The 21,422-nt window shown below is 40.6% G+C and overlaps 1 long non-coding RNA gene across 5 annotated transcripts in view; it reads right to left on the reverse strand.

The window, feature by feature from the left end:
* Positions 1–21,422, reverse strand: part of LOC129052930 (uncharacterized) — a 309,079-nt gene continuing 287,657 nt past the window's right edge. For 3 of the 5 annotated variants that reach the window (XR_010139033.1, XR_008518061.2, XR_010139031.1), the window contains 8 exons: positions 12,685–12,706; positions 10,415–10,492; positions 6,311–6,371; positions 6,165–6,200; positions 6,024–6,085; positions 4,556–4,629; positions 2,651–2,803; positions 1–742 (listed from right to left, as the gene is read on the reverse strand). This is a non-coding gene — a long non-coding RNA (uncharacterized LOC129052930). Of the gene's footprint in view, positions 743–2,650; positions 2,804–4,555; positions 4,630–6,023; positions 6,086–6,164; positions 6,201–6,310; positions 6,372–8,571; positions 8,711–10,414; positions 10,493–12,684; positions 12,707–21,422 lie in introns of all 5 variants that reach the window. The other 2 variants (XR_008518062.2, XR_010139032.1) reach the window with 2 other exon arrangements.

Raw genomic sequence — 21,422 nt, forward strand, 5'->3', positions numbered from 1 at the left:
TTCTCTCCAGCCCTGTTCAGAGGGAGCCTCTCACGACTGACCTCTGCACATCCCACAATTTGAAAATTATAGAAAGATGGTGGGGGGACACAAAACTTATTGAGAAATGTCTGCTCCCAGCTCAACTTTTGTCAGACCCACCTGCATTTGGTGCTACCAGGGGCAGCTGGTTCAGTGGGGATAGGGCTCTGACAAACCCTGAGCTTCTGCAGGGTCTCATCACTGGCTCCACAGCCACTGCTGGTCCCTCTTCTATTCCCTATTGAGATAAATCAGCCACCTCATGGGGATACATTCCTGTCTATCTTATCAGAAGGAACCCCTGTGACTGGCAGGCATCAGGTGCCTAATGACTATTTCTGAAATGAATGAGCACAATCTCCACTCATGGCTTGATAAGGGATGTTTCCCCGCCCCAGAAAGCCCCCTTGGGGCCCTCCCAGTCAACACTACCCAAAGGGCAACCCTGCTTCTGCAGCCATCATTGCAATATCTGCCTGGGTTTGAACAGTGTATGAGGAATCACACCTGGTACACCGGGGGGTCATCTGATCCTCCAGGAAACAGACACCCAAACAGATAGGACTGCAAACCTTTATTAGGGGAAACACTATGGAAGATTAGAGACAGATGAGGCAGCAGTGGGCAGGCAGCATAAAACATATTGGATACTTTTCCAAGTTATGTAGGAGCCACAGCATGGCTGTCACAGCTCAGGGGCCTCTTCAAATTTCAGCTTGTCCTTTAAAGCAAAAAAAAAAAAAAAAAAAAAAATTATTTCCATGTGATCTTCTCTTTTCTTATATACACCTTGTCTTCTATAAAATATCTGTGCCCCTGATAAATACTTCTATGTGTGGCTGCATCTGTGTCTATATGCCATGGAAAGCAATTATCTATGGGTCTCAGTTATAGGTCTTACAGTTTAACTGTGTACACATTCTTATAATTATCTTTTCTTTTATCCAGTAGAATCTGAATTTTAATCGTGGAGACAGGGACTTTGCCTTATCTTTTGAAACAGGGATTGGAAATCTCTGGGCCTGAGCTGTTACAGCCTATGGTTTATCTAATGAACTTCAATGAACAACTTTTGATGATCTTCTGAGTGGGAATATTTTCATTTAAACAGTGAGGGGGTGAGTGTCTAACATCTGTCAGCTACTTTGGAAGATGCTTTCTTTATGGGCTTGGTCTCTTCATCCTCACAATGACCTCATAAACCACATCATCCCCGGCTCATTTATAAGAAAGCTGAGGCTCTGAGCTCCACTGAAAGTTAGTATCTGGGCTCAGACAGCAGGGACAGAGGGAAGGGTGACAATTTTGCATGACAATGTTGGAGATGCAAAGCTGGGAGTCAGAGGTGAGAGGCAGAGGGTGCCAGGAATGAGCTGAGACCCAACCTGCCAGGGCAGCTCAGGATTGGCCTTCAGTTCCCCACCAGAGTCAGTCTCATTCTGAAGGCCAAGGCCGCAGCTCCACTGAACCACTGTTAGTCTCCTTGAGCCATAATAAACTCAGGCAGACAGGGTCCCCTTATAGAACCAAGTTAAATTTCCCAGACCTCTAGGCATTCGTTCACCCTGATCCAGAGCCTTCACACATCCAGGGAAAGAATCATCCTTCCCGCAGATAATGGACTAAAGCCTTTAGGGCAACAAGCAACTTCTGGGAAGGATAATTCTCTTGTCTACACTGTGCCATCTGAGCTCTCCCATAGTGGCTCTGTTGTGGCCATCACGCAGCCGCCACGCTCCTGCTCACCCTGCTTGCACCTGCCAGAAGTGGCCTCCCAGCTCCACCTAAGTGAGTTCAACAAACCCCTATGTGAAATCTCCCCACTTCATCTCTCTTCCATGCCCTCCTCTTTATTCCCAGGAGAATCTGTCTTCCTCTTTTGCACTCTGGGGCCCTTCACTCGTGCTTCCATTATGGATGGTCACAAGATCCGTGCCCTTTTTTGTGTGTCTGTCTGCTGCAGGACATAGGAAGCGCTGCAAGTCAAGGGTGTGTCTCATCCCTCACAGAGCTGGCCACATGGTCAAGGTTCCATACATGCCTGCAAAATTGGTATTTATGGCTTCTATAAGCAATCTCTTTCCTCATCTACAAGAGATACCTGCTGCCTTGCTCGTGATGGGGAGATGATGCAACCCACTGTGTGCCCTCAGAAACTTGAGAAAAGTTACCACTTCACTGAGCGTGGTGGCTCATGTCTGTAATCCCAGCACTTTGGGAGGCTGAGGCTGGCGGATCATCTGAGGTCAGGAGTTCGAGACCAGCCAGACCAACATGGAGAAACCCCGTCTCTACTAAAAATACAAAAAAATTAGCCCAGCGTGGTGGCACATGCCTGTAATCCCAGGTACTTGGGAGGCTGAGGCAGGAGAATCTCTTGAACCTGGGAGGTGGAGGTTGTGGTGAGCCGAGATCGCGCCATTGCACTCCAGCCTGGGCAGCAAGAGTGAAACTCTGTCTCAAAAATAAATAAATAAATAAATAAAATAACCATGTCCCCAGCCAGTGTTACCCTTGTATTGCAAAGTCCTGCAGTACCATCTGTGACATTTCTTTCTATTCATTCAATAAGGAAAAAAAAAGATGAATCTGCTTTAAAAGTCAGCCCATACTGTTCAGATCAACATACCAAGTGGTGTGCATGGAGGCAGTGGTCGTGTTCTCAGAGGCCACCCAGGCAGAGGAGGTGTCTGGTAGCCCATGAATGGTCCTGAAGAGCCAGCCATGCAGTAGAGCAAGTAGGGCAATCCTGAAAAAGGGGTCTTCCTGAAGCCATATTGACCTGCAGAGCAGAAGGAAGAAAAGTTTCAAAATGCATTAATATGATGTACAAAAACACCAACACCAACCCCAACCCTATGCAGCAGGTGACAGTCCCTGGCACCTTTCTTTCCTCCAAGTTTCAAAATAGCAGTGTCAGTGCCAAAAAATCTCCCTTTTACTGAGTCCTGAGGACAGCTGGAGTGTGAAGGGAAGCCATGAGGATAACCTGCTGTCACCACATGCCACTGTGTCTGTCTGCAAATGCAGGCACTCTGGGTGCTGTTCCAGTGAAGACAGAGCCATTACACAGTAATAAAAAAGCATATTCCAGACACATGAGTTGTCTAGCCCAGGTATACGCCCATCCCTCCCTCACCACCATCACTGAAGTTGGTTCCTTGCATATGATGAACAGAAAGAAAAGGAGGAATGAAAAGTCCATTATTCATACAAGAATCACAGCTACTCTTGGGAGAACTTTTTATAGGCCTTTTATGTCTTATCTCTGATTCTCAGAATGCTGCAAGGTCAGTGTGGCCACTATGCACTAAATCGAAGGAAAGAGGATCCCAGAGGAAGGAGAAAATTTATCCAGGGTCACACAGCTTGCAAGAGGCAGAGTGGAAGTTGATCCCATCTCTGCCTGCAAGACCCTCTCGTCCCCCTTTGCCTCCCTTCCTGACAAAGGGTCTTCTCTACTCTGGAAGTACAACCTGTGGGCACAAAAAGCTCTGGGGAGATATGAATTACTGATGTCCTGCAGGGGAACTGGGAAAGGGTTTTCTGATAGAACAATCTAATCTATAGAAGTTAGTTAGGCACAGCTATAATATTTATTTTAACTCACAGGTATTACCAAATTTTAAATGCACCATGACATAAAGAACAATTTTGTCCATGGAAAAATGAGATGGGAGTTCTAAATAACAGAATTAAAACAACTGTGACTTAATTTCAAGTGCAGAAATCCTGTCATGTGTGATCGGAGGACTCACCAGCTGTGAAAGCTACAGGGACCACATGAGAAACAGCTTAGCTGACCATAATTTAAGGCCTTTGTTGGGAATTGTCCTTGTAGGTAATTAGTGACTTTCACTCTTCACTATCTCACATCCAGTGTACATTTTCTATTACAAATATAAAACCTCTGACAACTAGAATGTTCGATCAAGGGCACCACTGGATGGGGAGGGGGCATTTTTGCATAGCAAAGTTGCCAAGAGAGATGGGACAGTGATGAATTATGGAATTTGCTTTGTCAAAGAGCATTCAGAGTTGCACAAAGCACATATTAATACTGGATGAATGAGTTTTCATATTTTTCACTTATGGGGGTTACAGCAGATATTCTAAAAGTTAGTCACCTACCCCATAATAATTAAATAACAGCAACAAAAAATCCCCACATATTTGGGGAGGGGACCCAGCAACATCTTGAGTAAAAAGGATCAGTCAGGGTCTACTGGGCCATGAGACCTATAGCAGTGGAGTTAAGTGGCATCTTCTCATGTTATTTCTGGAAATAGAACAGTTAAAGCTCTTCAGCCCTTGGCCCTTAAGCATTTATGGTCTCTGGAAGTGCCACCAAAGATGACCAGCTGGGAATGGAGAAGACTGAAGCCTCGTGGAGAATATTTTGCTTTTTAAAAAGTAAAGAGACAGAAAAGATACCACAGAACACACAAACCAGAGACAAGGCCAGGAGAGGGTGCTGTATGAAAAGACAAAAGTGTCCTGAAATAGGCACAGTGAAAATGACGACAGCATTTACCTTTATCTTCTCTGTGCTCTCAGTTGGGATGCAGCTGCTGTTCCTCATGGGAATTAAATAAGGGCCTGAATCTGCTAAGGGCCAAAGAAGGGATAGAGGCTTATTCTGGCTTGCATGTTATTTGCAGAATAAGAATCCCTCCATGTCCACCTCTGCCATGTCACTCTCTTTGCCACAGTCAGGTCCCTTACCAGAGTTACAGACTTTATTAACCAGATGCCACAGAGGACCCTGGAACTCTCTGGACCCTTGTCTTTGAGAAGGACACCACAGAGCCCTGGTCTTAACAAATCAACTAACTGCGAACAGGCAGGTCTCGAACTAGCTGGAAATCAACTCTAAATCAGAAGTTCCCAGTGCATATCAGAGGGAACTACTTATAAATTAAGCACAGACTAAAAATTAAAATAGGAGCATTCAAGGATAAAAAGAATATCAATAAACCCTGGACAGGAATAGCACTGCTCCTTTTTTTCAAGCCATAGAGACATTCACAATTCTTTGGATTCATATTTAATCTAACTTCCATATCAGACCAGGTATAATAAATATTAATGAACAGAAATGACTTAAAGAGACTAATAGTAATGAGAAAAGGTAAGAGCTATGGGAATTAACTGTAAAGTTTTAGGGTTACACTTAAAATGTTAGAGGAGTAAAACTGCATAGAAATTTATTACTAATGGAATTGTATAGTTCACAATAAACAATTTAAACAAACAAAAATAATAAAGGAAGCTCTGAAAATAGTAAATAAATGCCTCTTTTCCTAAAACATATCTCATTGTACAATATTGATTCACGAAGACATAGCAATAAAATTTCCTCTCTCATTAGGACATACAGTTCCAATTCTAAAATGTTACTGGTGTTGCTTTTCTCAAATGAAAGAAAAATAAAGCCTTCACTCTGACGCAAGGTGGGAAGTGGAGCTGGCCCATTTCCCTTCTAGGCTCATCACCTGTGTTAAAAGTAACCAAAAGCTCAGGGCGGGGTGGTGTCCACAGTCAGTGGAGCGGACTGAGCTCCACCATTCATAGGGGACTGGACGAGAACCATTTGGCTGGGGCATTTGAGGAAAATTGTGTCCTGACACCCAGTGAGACAACTGTTCTCTTTAGTAAGTGCTTGAAACTCTTTCCAGGAAACATAACAATTACCCTCTACCCTGACCCCTCAATCTCAAAAGGAGAAGCAGAGCATGTGGATTGTACAGCAGAAGTTACATGGCTGCTTTCACAGTGAGCTCCTGCCTCTTTGGGGATGATTCTCTATGCCTGGTTGTCCACTAGCTGGCTCCTGACTAATGTGTCTCTCCAGCACTCTCTCTTTTTCAATCATTTCCTATCTTGGAGATAGAGAAAGAATGAACTTAAATAAGAATTAAAACACCAAGTTCTTTACTAGATACTCAAAGCTTTGTCTTAAAACAAAAACATCCTTAGAAATGTCCATCACAATTACCTACCTGTGCTGCTTGTAGGCAGCCTTCTTCTCTTGCATCTCCCTCTGCAAGGCTTAAACACAGAGCTGTGGGGGAGAAAAATACATCCACGTCCTGACCTGGCAGATTATGTCGAAAAGCAAGGAAAGAAAAAAAAAAACTTACCCAGTTGTCGTGAGCCTTTCTTTCAGAAGTGGCGATCTGAAAAAGCCAACACATGAGAAACCATATGTTTAAGGAGTCTAAGGGCCATGAGATCATTTGCATCAGCGCTGAAGGATTCTGCAACTGCTGGGAAGAAGGCTCCTTACCTGGCATCTGTAGTAGTCTTCTACCCACTTCTGCTGCTCTTCTGTGTTTTCCATCATTTTCCTATGGTTTAGAATCACTTTTATCAGGTAAAGTGCCATTTTAAGTATGATTTTAAATAACCTGCCATGTTCCTGTTATCCTCACAACTGTACCCTTACACAATCTATCCATAGATAGAAAATGAATTCCACATGGTTATAAAAATACAGTACTATAAAAAACTGTTGCTATATTGATTCCTCATCTATTATTTAATGCCTGCTGGATTCTGAGTTGGCAATTTCCTTACCTACTCTCAGTATGTCCTTAATTTATCCTTCATTGAGCATCACTTATCATAAATCTCTATTCTCCTTGTACTAATATCCTTACCATATTTCACAGGGAAGAACAACTGGGCTTATAAACAGGCACAGTCCTTTTTAAGGATATGATTGATCCTACAACAATGCACTTTCCTAAGGATGATGACAATCATCCCTAGAAAAGTTTGTGTAAACTGAGTTTCAACACAGTCTGCCCAGCAGTGGAATCAGGAAACGTTTTGTTACTTCACAGTTTTTGGTCACTGGTAAATCTTTTTTTTTTTTTTTTTTTTTTTGAGATGGAGTCTTGCTCTGTTGCGTAGGCTAGAGTGCAGTGGTGCGATCTCGGCTCACTACAAGCTCTGCTTCCCGGGTTCATGCCATTCTCCTGCCTCAGCCTCCTGAGTAGCTGGGACCACAGGCGCCCGCCACCACGCCCAGCTAATTTTTTGTATTTTTAGTAGAGATGGGGTTTCACCATGTTAGCCAGGATGGTCTCGATCTCCTGACCTCATGATCCGCCCACCTCGGCCTCCCAAAGTGCTGGGAATACAGGCGTGAGCCACTGCGCCCAGCCAGTCATTGGTAAATCTTAAAGTACTTTGTTTTCTCTTGTGTGAATTTTCTCTCTCTAAATATGTCTTCTGACCATTTGTTTATGTTTCTGTGTTAATTGGGTATAAACATTGTACAAAGATTAAAAACAAAATACTCCAACAGAGGTTTCCCGAGAGGTTGGTATTGAGTCTCTGAAGTCACTTGTAGGTGTGTATTTCCTCAATTACTAATTTCAAGCTTCCCTCTGCCTCTGACAACTGCCTCTCCTTTGCTGCTCGCTCATGTTCTTTCATCTCAGCTTCCTGAGATGAGAAGGGAAAGAAATGTATGCACATGATCCAGTAGCCAGTGTGGGATTCTTTCTTCCCTTCCAGCATCTGAAGGCTGTGATTAAAAGGTCCTCTACCAACCTTCCCATATATATACCAACAGATCTTCATAATGAGAGGGAGAATGGAAGCCTCCCATTGAGGGACAAAAAAAAAAAAAAAAAAATTCACTCTCTGGCCTGCTGGCAAGTCCTCTGTAATTTCCAGCTCCTCTTCATAGCTCTATACTCCTACTCACTAGTAAGTAAATCAAGGACTATAAAAAGCTTCTATGAGATGCACTGTGTGCCCTTCTGTGGTCAGTCTTGTGCTTGACACAGTGAAAGCTCATTTTAGTTCAATGTGGAAAACCAGACCTGACCAACTCATCACAACTAAATCAATCAGTATGGAGCAGAGGATCATTCCTTGTCTGACTCCTCCCATGGGGAGACCTGATTCTGTCAGAGGCTGGTGCCAGAACCCAGACAATCAGCCTTAGAGAGATCCTTCCAGGACATGGTGTCATTAACCCTGTAGTTCACTACTGCACGTTTCCATGATTCAGGATTGGAACTCTTGTCATCGACTTCAAAGATTCTGGTTGACAGAAAAGGTAAATCTGAGTGCTGTGCACATCTACTGAATCAAAAATAATCTGAGTGGCTCCTTAGTCAGGGTGTTATGTCCTGGAAATAGGTGATAACTGCAAACCATCAACCCTGGTGTTGATCAAGTTTAACAAGGTTCTGTTAATCGATAGTTGAGGCAGAAAATGGCAATAGCCTAAAAAGATTTCACCTAAAGGACTATGAAAATAGATCTAAAGGTGACCCAGGTATTCAATGTAAAGACGCCAGTACCAGTTCCTCCTCTTCTACCTAATCAATTACAAAAAAGAATGCATGAAGGGAAAGGAAATATGCAGATTACAGACATCATGGCAGGAAGGACAAGCACAATTTTCTAAAGACTTAATTTGCCACAAATATTGCATAAAATATTTTAAAGGAAATTATAATTGTCTCCTTTGGTTGACACATGGTTCATACAACAGCATTTGTGTCAATGAACACATTGACATCTTACTCTTCCTCAGTAGTCATTCTTTGTCCATAGATTTTGTAAACACTGTCTACTTTCATCTTCATCTTTTTTATTTCAGCTTGCACTTCTGCTTCCACAGAACTTCGTGAAGCAAAGAGGGCTTTCAGGTCTTTTTTCATTCCTGGAAAGGATAAAACCATTTTCTTTGTGTGCATGCATATGTACCTGAGACCTTGGTTAGGGTGGGGAGAGGAGAAGGTGAGAAATCTGAAGGCAGGAAGTTGTTCTTCACCATCCTAGGGCAAACTCATTTCCATGCTATTGGGACTCCATCAAATAGTAAACCTTCCATCTTATGATTATTGGACCTCCAGGGTCTCAGCTGTAAATCTTTGAATCTGTCATTTACATTTTGTGACTTTAAAACAGATTTGAGAAAAGACATTTAGGAAATAATAATTGTACAACAACATGAATATACTTAACTGAACTGTACATTAAAACATGCTTAAGATGGTAATTATTATGTTATGAGTATTTTACCACAGGTAAAAATGTTTAACAATTTGAAAAGCAAGTAATTATACTTAGCTCTCTGAGTTCTATAATTTGTAACATTTCACCACCTGCTCCTTCTTGATCTTCAGCGGAGTACCTCCCTTCTGTCCCTGCTCTACTTCAGATTCCACTTTCCCTTCCCTGACACCACCTTCATTAAGGCCAGTTTGAACCTAATGCAAAATATTCTGACTAACGACTTAATTTCCACAAACAAAGAATTCCATGTGGATATCATATGATTTTAATCTTCTAAGACATGAAATATTTGTTCTCCTCATAGCTAAGATGCAATGAAAGTCTTGTCGCAGATGTGGGACATTTACCTCTGAAATTCCTGAGGTATTCATTGAAATAACATCTTTCAAGTTCTTTGTAGAATTTTGTTTCCAACTTTTGCATATAGGATAGAAACAAAACATGTACCAGGATTTCAACAGATGCACCGAATGGTCTGCTAAAAAGATGAAACAGCAACCATGCCTATCCCACAGCTACTGCTATATTTCATGGGGAAGTAGCTGGCCCAGTATGAGGATAGGAGAAATATTGAGCACATGTATAAATGAAGAGCAAAGAAACACCATGAGGTATGAACATTTTGTGGCACCCATGATATTCCTGCTTACAAGATAATGGGATAAGTGAGTAGATGACAAGGAGAAAGTAGAGACAATGCGAAATTGTTCAAGTCAAACAGCTCAACTGAACTTTTCTTAATGGAATATTTAAAAAGTGGTACGTAAAGAAAAACTTCCCCCAATTCACACTGAAATATTCTCTGTTCAGCACTAAGTGGGGTAGGGACTGTTCAATGTGCCTAGATATCTTCATCACTCATATAATTTCTGTTTTCTGTATATCTTGAAGGGCAGTGCCAAATAATGTGACAATTACCTATATTGTAAAAATAAAACACACTTCCTATTCCCTTTAATATAAAAAGTCATTGTGGTATTAGTACTTTTATTCCAGATCATTGTTCAGAAGAAGGTTCAGCCCCCAGACACCCACACTTTTACTGTGGTGAGCAGCAAGATAAAATGTAGAGCTCAATTCACCCAATGGACAAAAAGGCTCAAAAGCCAAATTGAATCATGGTACAATTTAGCAGTCAAATTCTTATCAAGTTCAGACTTTTGACATACTGATCCCTCTCAATTGCAACCGGGAACATGTAGTTTGAATGACATCATTCAAAATGTTATTATTTCCTTCAAAGTTTTTGACGTTATCCTTCAATAAAACATATGAAATCATTAACAACTATTCATTACTCTTCTTTCTGTTTTTAGACCGTAATCCAGGCAAAAACAAGGGATTTTACCTTATACTTAAGCATTTCATCAGAGAGAATCTTGTGTTGCCTCTTAGTTTCTTGAAGATGTTTCTTTGATCCACTGATCTATATAAATATGTAATAAAAACCAGAATTTAAAAATATTATAGTGCTAGAAAAACCTATCTTGAACTGTGTAACTCCTAACACAAATGAAAACAACAATACTTTACATATATGAAGCTTACTTTGAATGTGGACAGTTTATAGACCATATGAACTAGGACACTAAGTGAAAGAGGAAGGACCAAAATAACAGAATTGTGGGAGGTGGGAGCTATTTAAAGTGAAACCATGAAAAATTAAAAAATTGAAAAGGCAATGATACTTTCTGTTCCCAAATGTATATTTCTTCTACAAGTTCTGACTTTTCCTTCTTGACATTAATCTTCTCAGAAACTGGTTGTAAATTAACTAAAAGGAGATAAAAACAATCTCTAAGATTAGGAAAACCTCATAAAATTGAATTACCCTAATGTATTAGCTGCAATCACACACTATCTGGTACTATGATCGTAAAATAACTTTTAGCTTTATTATTGTACTTGAAGATAGCAAGTTAGTTAATTGCTTTTTGAGTCTAAGAAAAGAAATATGAAAATAACAACCCTATTTCAATGAGAATCGTATTTGAAAATTTTCCAAATATTGGGAAATATTTAGTCTTTGCCTAATTGCTTTCCATCAATAGCCACTATTCTTCTTGGAAAATTCCATCAGTTCAAACAGTTTTACCATCATCAGAGATGAAACACAGTGAAAATCAAATATCCTATCTATAACTCTTCTGTCCTCTAATTATCAAGGCAAATAAATAGGTCCCTTCAAAAAAGCCCCTCATTTTGGCAGGCTTGATCCACTTCAAGTCACTCTTTGCAATTCCACAGAAGGAACACTCGAAGTATCAACTGATTGGCTACTCAAAAGCCTCCAGTGTTCTCCTGCTGCCCAGCAGGCTGTCCTTCTTGAGAACCAGTGCAGGGGCTTCTGTGACGTGGTGTATGAAATCCAACAAGCTTAGGTACAATCTCAGGTTTACAACTTAGTCTCTCCAGGATCTGGATGACTCACAAGCCCTCTAAGAAAAGCCTTTCATGCCCAAGATGAGAATGTCACCACCCACCATAGACATGAACAGCATGCAGGAAGCTCCCATCCTATAGGTGGAACATAAAACACTTGGAACATAGCCTACAATTCCAGACCCCACTGCCAGGCATTTAATCCTCTCATCTGACCCCAAAGTGCAATCTTCTTTTCTATTTGCCCATTGTAAGAGCTTTGCTGCCCTGAGGTCCCTCTTCTCAATACTACCAACATTGTAATCACTGTAACCAACCCTAGCCTCTGAGGGCCTACTATGTGCCAGACAGCACAGCTCTCAACAGACAGCAACAGGTAATCTTCACAGTCTATGAAGAATGTGCAGAATTCATTCTCCACATTGTACATCAAATTCATTTCCACATATTCTACATTGGCATTAATGGCCCTCTTCACTTAACACTCAAAACACATGTTATAAACCTCTAATATGATACACATTTTGCTCAGCAATATCTGGATTGTTCTCTAGGCTCAGGTAGTGTCTTAATCATCTTTCCATTTCTCCAAGAGCCAGGTCACGCAAAAATATTCCTGCCACACTTCAAATTCATATCAGCACTTGCTTCCTAAATATTTCTGTGATAAGCTAAACTCATCCTATTCTCTCTACTCTTATGATCTCTTCCTCCTCCTACTCTCTTATCTCAATAAATGGTAACTCCATCTATGTTGTCATTTAGACTTTAACCCAGGAAGAGTAAAATTTTCAAGAAGTAAGAAGTCAACCAGATATAAGGACTCATTGTATTTACTCCCAGTTGAATTTGAGCCCACATGAAATACTAGTGTGAGAAAATATTGAAAAGAAATAGACACGGCCGGGTGCAGTGGCTCACACCTGTAATCCCAGCACTTTGGGAGGCCGAGGTGGGCGGATCACGAGGTCAGGAGATTGAGACCATCCTGGCTAACACGGTGAAACCCCATCTCTACTAAAAATACAAAAAAAAAAAATTAGCTGGGCATGGCGGCGGGTGCCTATAGTCCCAGCTACTTGGGAGGCTGAGGCAGAAGAATGGTGTGAACCCCGGGAGGCAGAGCTTGCAGTGAGCCGAGATCGTGCCACTGCACTCCAGCCTAGGCGACAGAGAGACTCCATCCAAAAAAAAAAAAAAAAGAAAAGAAAAGAAATAGACACCTAAAAATCTTACCTTGATATACTGAAGGCCTTATCTGGAACAAGAAGAAAGAAAATCAAATTTTATATCAAATCATATTAAGAAATATTTATAGCTCTTGATGAAATAGCAAAACTTGTAATCCAATGACATTATAATAATCATTTAGTTCAACATAAAACTTCATAGTGTTGACTCTCAGAAGACAATACTCCAGAATATGATGCTTTGGCATACTCACGGCTTCAAATTAGTGGAGATTGTAAGGACTCAGAAATAAGCCTCAGAACCCAAGGTCTCCTTCTGACCTTCTCCCACCCACTATATTGCTGATCCGTTCTGGGATCTCTAAGAGGGGCTTTTTCTGAAGTTTCTTTATCTAATTAATGGAAGTTCCTCCAGAAGAAATATAATTGTCTTAAAATTCCCTCCTAGGAATTTCATGAAGTAACCATGAAAGATTAATCACTGGAGAAGAGAAAAAATTAAGTCATTACCTTGCCTAGACATACTTTTCATTTATTCTTCAGAGAGCAGTTCCAAGAGATTACCTGGGACTTTATCTGCATCATAAGACAACCTTTGTTCAAAGTGCAGTTCTGCCCCTCACCTTCCTGCAACTTGTCACCACCTCCCTCACATCTCAGAGGAACTTTGTCCCAGGCCAATTGTTTGTTGCTTGGGCTGTTTCATATCCCCTAAAAATCATTTACCGCCCCTCTAAATTGCCTACGTCTCCATCTCCCTTCACTCCCCAGTGAAGAGAGTGCTGTTTAAGTTTTAACCTTCTGGCCCTTCTTGCAGTCTCACATTTTGGATGGCTCTCATGTTTATGCCTGTTAATAAGTTTGTATGGTTTTCTTATCCTCTTAAGCTGTGTATTGTCAGTTCATGCCTGCAGTGAACCTTTAGAGAGGAGAGCGGAAGCTTTCCTTCCACCCATACAATAGAAACATAAATCAGAAAGGTTTAGAAAGGATTTCCTATTTAAGTGGTGACACTTCATAATCTATTTCTGATAAAGAGCACAAAGGTAAAAAACTTATTTTTGACCAAAAGATCTGTTTGCATTCTCTTAAACAAACACCGATCTATTTAATTTTTAGAATGTAAATGGTTGTCATAATTATCATGCTAATAAATCATTTACCTGATTTTTGTGAAACTCAATATTCATAATGAAGTCCAAAACCATGAATTATTTTAAATAATTTCTTTTTATTTATGATTAAGAGTATATCTCTACAGTAAGTTCATATACTCACACCAAGGATAGTTCTCCAAAAGAAAACGGCAAATGTAGAAATTCTCAGGAAGGCAGCAATAATGATCGGTTTCCCAGCTTAGATCCAGCTGGGAACAAGCTACTTAAGCAAAAAACTCCATGGCCCAAACAGTTACACAATTTGCAGCCACCAAAGAAAAAGTGATTATACTCTCCTCAGTCAGTTGCTACGAGTAACATGTCTGCACAGCATATCAGAAGGATAGAAGAGAGCAAGAGCCCCCACACACAGTCTCACACATGCATCCTCTGCAGATGTTAAAAAATCTCCATGGATTAGATGCTCATATTAGTAAGAATTTGAGAAACAGCAGAAATGAAGGACCATGGCAAAAAAAGGAAGATTAAAACAAGCAAGGAGATTTCTTCCTTCTAACCTTCTATCAACTTAACACATAAAATTTAACATACTATCTTACTTTGCACAATGAAAATGAGAACATAATCCCCAATTTCACAATTATCAGTTATAAAGAACTAGACATTAAATATTTCTGAAAGTAGCTGAATAAAATGTCAACTATTAGATCACATTTGCAAAGTAATCCACTAAAATTTAAAATATGTACACCCTTCATGCAGCAATTCCACTCCTAGGAATCTGTACCATAGAGATTAAAGTATAGGCCGGATGCGGTGGCTCATGCCTGTAATCCCAGCACTTTGGGAGGCCGAGGCGGGTGGATCACGAGGTCAGGAGATCGAGACCATCCTGACTAACATGGTGAAACCCCGTCTCTATTAAAAATACAAAAAATTAGCCAGGCGTGGTGGCGGGCGCCTGCGGTCCCAGCTACTCGGGAGGCTGAGGCAGGAGAATGGCGTGAACCCGGGAGGCGGAGCTTGCAGTGAGCCAAGACCGCGCCACTGCACTCTAGCCTGGGCGACAGAGCGAGACTCTGTCTCAAAAAAAAAAAAAAAAAAAAAAAGTATAGACATATAAGAACGTATGGACAAGGATGTCGGGTGAATAATTGTTCATGGTTGCCAAAATCTGAAACAAAGTGAATGCCCATTAACAGGGAATGGGCTTGGACTCATACCTATTCATTCATTCGCGTTAGAGCTATGTCTGATGGCTTGCAGGAGTTCACAAACTATCACCGAGTTAGAAAAGATACAGAAGTCCACATAATATGATCCTTTTACTAAAGCTTTTATATGTATATATGAGTACAGTAAAACATGAAAATGTTTGCACTAAGTCCATGGCTCTCAAACTTTAGCACACAGCTGAATCACTTGAAAGTTTTATTAAAACACAAGTTGCTGGGTCCCGCCCACAGAGTGTCAGATTCAGTAGGTCCAGGGTGAGGTCTGAGAATTTGCGTCTCGTTTCCAGGGATGCTGATGCTGCTGAGAATCCCGGCAGGAGGTGACTTTAAGAGTTAGCTCAGAGTACAGAAAGGAAAAGTATAAAGTGGAGGTGAGGGGGAATGGGGTCCTGTCCGTTATAATAAAAACAGCACTTCCATATAATTGCTTTTAAAAAATGTTAGGCTTCCAAGGAATTCCAAAAAAGGCAGGCCCAAAATAAAAATAGTCGTGCAGAAAATTGACTACCTGGAACAATATGATATTTGAAATAATGAGAAGGCTCAATGAGAATTACAATATTTCAGTCACAAAGAATCATCCTTAGAAACCCTAAACCTCCCCTAAGAGGCAACCACATCCCCTCAGATATCACCAGGGTATTTCACTGCTTCAAGAAAGATTGGAAGTTATGAGTTTCGTGTTTCTTTCATGGCTGGTAGTTTTGTTAGGCATCATGAATGTGGGATGTCTTTGTAATTATTTATCTTTTCTTCAACATTACTTATTTTTAAATTGACATATAATATTGTATGTTACCATGTACCACGTGATGTTCTGAAATATACATATATGGTAAATTGTTTAAATCTAGCTAAAGCAAAGCATTACCTAACATCCTAATTATGTGTCTTGAAGTAGGATGCAGTTTCTAGCTCACTATGAGCCCTACCCTCTCCTGTGCCTAATGCTGTGCAAAAATCCCTCTGAATCACAGTTTTCTCTGGGATTAAGTGGATCTTTACCATTTAAAAATAATCATAAGTCAAAAAATACAATAAAGAGATAACTTCATTCAGAAATAAGTATCAAATTTTAGTGCTTAAAAATAACTAAGGTGGAGATCATAAAAATGGCACAAATAGTGTGGGATTTCTCTAAGATTCTTGGTGTTAATTCCATTAGAGTCTTATATGAATGAAAACAAAGATTTCCCCTGAGTAAGTTCAGACTGTTTCTGATAACTGTCCTACACAGATTCTTCAGAACTTAACTGTAAGTTCTTGAAAACTCAACATTTTAATTTTAAATGTTTCTTTCAAAATGGTGAATTAACTAGAGAGAGACATTCAACAGGTTGGACTCAACATATTCTGAGTCAGAAATGAAAAGGAATGAATTATTGATCCGTGAAACAACGTGAATAATTTCAGAAACACTGTGCTGAACAGAATAAGGCAGACACAAAAGAGTCATATGACATGCATGCATCTATATATATATATATATATATATATATATATATATATATATATATGAAATTCCAGAATAGGTAAAATTAACCTATGGTGAGAAAGGAATTGACTGGGAAGAGAGAGAATTTACTTTCTAGAGTGACATAATATTGTAGATCTTGAAAGGGGTTTGGGTTATGATGGTATATGTACTTTTCAAAGTTAGTAAACTTACAATTAACATTTTTATGTTTTGGTCTGTGTAACTTTTATTAAAATAAAAATTTATAAGAAAATATTGAATTATAGTCAGCTAAACTATTCAGCAGGAAGTATATTGATGCTTGCAATTCAATTGACAATATATCTGAAATAATATGGACTGATGGATGGATAGAGGTATGGAAGGGTGGAAACAGACAACATAGATATATGTTAAATCATGTTTATTAAAATGTTAACAAGTCAATACAGTATATGTGAACATTTTCATAATAAAATGTTGGTGCTAATTGGCAAAATCACTTGTCTCATGTCTGTAATTTTTCTTTTAAACAAGAGTTCTAAAATAATTATTATTCATGTTCTATACGTTTGGACAATTTTAGACACAATGTCAATTGGAATTTTTCCCAATTCATCACGGAGCTGCAAAATGCAAGGATACACAGGGAGATCTTGCAGAGGTGCTACTTTCTGGGTTTATGTTTAGAAAGCAAAGACCAAATGGGAAAAACAAGCTTCATATCTCTTTCCAAGGTGGAGGATAAACACTCTGTTGTATATCCATACAAAGGAATTTTACTCATCAATGAAAAAAAAAAACAAGCTATTGATATTTAAAACAATATGAATCAATGTTAAAATGATTCTTCTGGCTTGCAGAATCCAGAACAACACATACCTTGCATAATTCTATCACATGAAATACTATAAAATACAGATCAGTAGTTCGGAGGGAGGATGGTAGGATGGAGGGATAAAAAGGACAGATGATACATGCCAGTCAGAACAAATATTCTCATCTCTCTAAGGTGCTTTTAGCTTCTTTTCTCTTCTCTTCTCTTCTTTATCTCTCTCTCTCTCTGTCTCTCTCTCCCCCCACTCGGGGGGTGGGGGGCAGGGGTAATGGTGATGAGGTTTTATAATTTGAGTGTAAAACCTTTCAAAGTATATACCTGTCATTTCTTTATATTTGGCTAATCCTAAGGACTTTAAAGACTTTCTGCTTTGGGCAAATCAATGATCTAAACAAGACACATTTTACAAAACAAAGGACAATATAGTACTCATTCATATCCTGGTCATATTACCCCTAGTGACTTCTCCATTATAAACATTCCAGAAGGGTGCAGCCATTTATTTTCACATGATGGGCTTCTCGGGGCTCCCATCACAGTGATTGGACACAGACTCTCTAGGGACAGTTTCTAAGAGCAGAAGGAAGAGATGACTCAAAAGTTCCTAAAAAGACATCAAACCAGATGACAAAAAACTCAAATGGCATTTCACTTTTTAATTTTTTTTTTTTTTTTTTTTTAAGCAAGATCTTGCTCTGTTACCCAGGCTGAAGTGCAGTGGGGCGATCTCGGCTCACTGTAAACTCTGCTTCCGGGGCTCCAGTGATCCTCCCACCTCAACTTCCCGACTGGGACTACAGACGCGAGCCACCACGCTCAGCTAATATTTTGGTATGTTTTTGTAGAGAAGGGGTTTTGCTATGTTGCCCAGGCTGGTCTCCAACTCTTGGGTTGAAGTGATCCGCCCACCTCAGCCTCCCCAGTGCTGAGGTTACAGGCATGAGCCACTGTGCCTGGCCGACATTTCACATTTAACAGACTAGCTTTCAGGGCTGTGTTTAATAGGAGTCTAATGCCTATGACTCCTTGTAAATAAGAGTTCTTTATGTTTCCAAAAACACATTTATTGATATACAATCACATACCATAAAATTCCCACCACAAAATTATACAAGTCAATGGTTTTAGTATGTTAATAAATCCTCCTTTTTTGATTCTATTAAGTTATTTTCAAGTTTCCATTCCGTCAACCTTTCCTGTGTTTGGATCAAGCTGACCTTGATGGCACAGGTGTGGGCAAAGCCCGGCCAGACATCTGCTCAGGACACCTGCCCTGAGGTCCTCTGTCTACAGAGAGGACTGAGTCCCATCAAAGACCCCATGAAACACTGTGATGGAAACCACAGCGTGACACAGCCAATGACAAGGAAGAAACCATGGCAGGTCTACTCACATGGGCAGATCAGTAGCTAGGACACCTAGTAGGAGGAGCCAAAAGAGCCGCCACAGCACCCCCATGTCCTGAACTTCTCAGCTTGCCCCGAGGCAGCCAGGAAGGAGGTGGGGGTGAGTTAGGGCCATGGGCAGGGAAGGGGATGGGGATGGGGAATGAATGGCAGTTGGGAAGGGAAGGAGAGGGAAAGGGAGAGGAGGGAAGGGGGCTGTTGGGCACCTGGGAGGAGGAGGAGGAGGAGGTAAAGGAGGAGAAGGGAGTCTGGGAAAGTATCAGGATCAAACCAAGTTATCAAGCATTGACAGGAGGCTCAGTCACAGGTCAGTGGATGAGTAGGTCAGCAAAGCAGCAGGATGCATGGGGTAGGTGAGTGGGATGCTAGGAGCAGTTGGAGGGACACCAGGGATCTGGTTTTCCCCAAACCTTCTCCTGTCTAGGCACTGCCTTAGCAACTGCCATGCTCTGTACTCGCTTTCCACCAATCCCTGGCACCCGCATCTGGTGCTTCACAGCAGTCACCCCATGTGAGGCCGCCATTCTTCCAACGCCCCCTCCCTGACCTGAGCCCCTCACGCACCATCCCAACCACAGGTCATCTGATTTCTGATCCTCCCCAATCCAGCTCCCTGTCCCTGCTTCTGGGCCTCTTTCCTTCCTGAGCTCCCAAGGTTCCCCATGGTCAGTCTTGGCTGCAAAACCTAAAAAACAAATGATGACAAGATGTAATACACAAGCAGAGTCAGAGGCTTCACACCCTTCTTTCAGCAATTCATATAATAAGCCACAAAACATTAGTTGGATGTAGAATATCCTAATAGCAAACCATCTCCATCATATCCGTATATCCATCCATCTATCATCTTTGTATCTTGGGAACAAATGCTGGAGATACATTAATTTTAAGCACACAGGGTACATTTACAAAAATTAACCCTACTTATTTTGTTCATAAAGCAAATCTCAATATATTTCAGAGGAATAAAATCACATAGCATGTTTCTGATCATGTGATTGTGTTAGAAGTCAATGATAAAAAGCTAACTAAAAATTCTTATATGCTTGGAAATTCAAAATGCCCTTATGAGTAAGATATAAATGTAAGAAAAAGTCCAAAATAAAATGAGACTGCATTAGTACTCAATTATATGATCATAATATAGCAACAAAATGTCTCCCTCTGGCCTGGGACTTCTATTTTGTGTCAAAAGATTGTGTGGTCTCAAATCATCCCTAACTTACCTAGACATTTTAACATCTGAAACGGGGTGACTATGTCATTTATCTCTGTCATCTTACTGCCTGTGAGCATGGACTTTAAATTTTGAACCCTAATGAGGGGAAAATCCCAAGTTAACTCTCATGATTGACCTCCCAGGGATCTCCAAGAAATCTGTGCATTTCAAGAGTCAAATTTCATCAGCTTCTCTCTTGCGGGATGTGGCGACAATATTCAGAGGGCCTGGCAGCACCAGGAGTTATGAGTAGGGAGTGACAAGCAGGTAAATAGGGCATGATGACCAGGACAGAAGCCCACTGGCAATCACCTTGCCTGGACCTGTCCTCAGCAGAACTTTCTAAAGGCCTTCTTCTGCCTGATTGTACAGAATGTTCCCAAACTCATTCAGGCCTCTGGTAGCTTAAAACCACTGTGTTAAATCCTATTACTATTCATTATTACAGAAAGTTATTGTAAACAGGAAACATCCTATCACTGCTACAGATGGAAACCCAATGCCTTTTGCCACAAATATAAAGCAGGGTCTATAGTTGGTAGGCCAGCTACAAGGGACTCAAGAGGGCATGAATCCTGTGTGGTCTTTAGGTGAACTTGACTGCTTTCAGGATCTTGGTCAGTAGGGCTGGTGCTGGGATTAGGGTCCACTTCAGGGCCCATACACTGAAAGTCTAGTTTGGTTACACACAGGGGTGGCTTCTTTCAGGTCCTTGGGAAGGCTCCCACTGAGTCACTGAGTGGGTCCCTGGGCAGGCAGTACTAGCCTCAGTCTGCAGATAAGAGAGGCTGGATCTGAGTCATAGAGCTGCTTCAGACTACTGCCTACATTGAAAATGGCCTTCCTTGGTTGTCTCTGTATTTTAAAAATCTACTAAATGTTATGTGATTATTGACCAGGAGACAATACCCAAGGAAATATTTGTAGAAGTCTCTTAGTAATTTACTGGCACCACCCTTCCATGGGAAAAACAATCCATGCAACACCCTTGCCCAGATGTCAGTTGTGTGAGTCTCTACAACAGAGCTTTTGCCTCCCATATGCCAGGTAATAGTTGGTTCTGATTGGCAGCATTTTTTCAGGAATGGATGCCAATGAAAGAGAGACAGGAAGGGAGCAGGCCAAGTGTCAAAGCCCTTCACAATGGGTAAGGCATCCATCTAGCCTCAAACAAGCTTCTCATGTTGCTGTCATTTTCCAAGTTGTCTACCGTGGATTTTTTTGTTAATAGTCATCTCCTGAAAACAAAATGTGAAAACTAGATGGATTCTGAATTTTGGCTAATAATTGTTCATATGAAACTAAAAATGAAATTTAATTATGTTAGACCAGTTTTTTCTTATCACTCTCCCCATTAGATAGTAGTACGCATTTCAAAAATCATTTTATGCACAATATAGTCAATGCAATTAGAGCTTCATTTCCTGAAGTAAACAGTGTTGCAATAACTTGTGTAGGTATTTATAGGTCCAAGTTATCATTGCTTTCCTTGACAAAGACATTACCTACTCT

This window comes from Pongo abelii, chromosome X (assembly GCF_028885655.2).
Source record: "Pongo abelii isolate AG06213 chromosome X, NHGRI_mPonAbe1-v2.0_pri, whole genome shotgun sequence".
Taxonomy (NCBI): Eukaryota; Metazoa; Chordata; class Mammalia; order Primates; family Hominidae; genus Pongo; species Pongo abelii.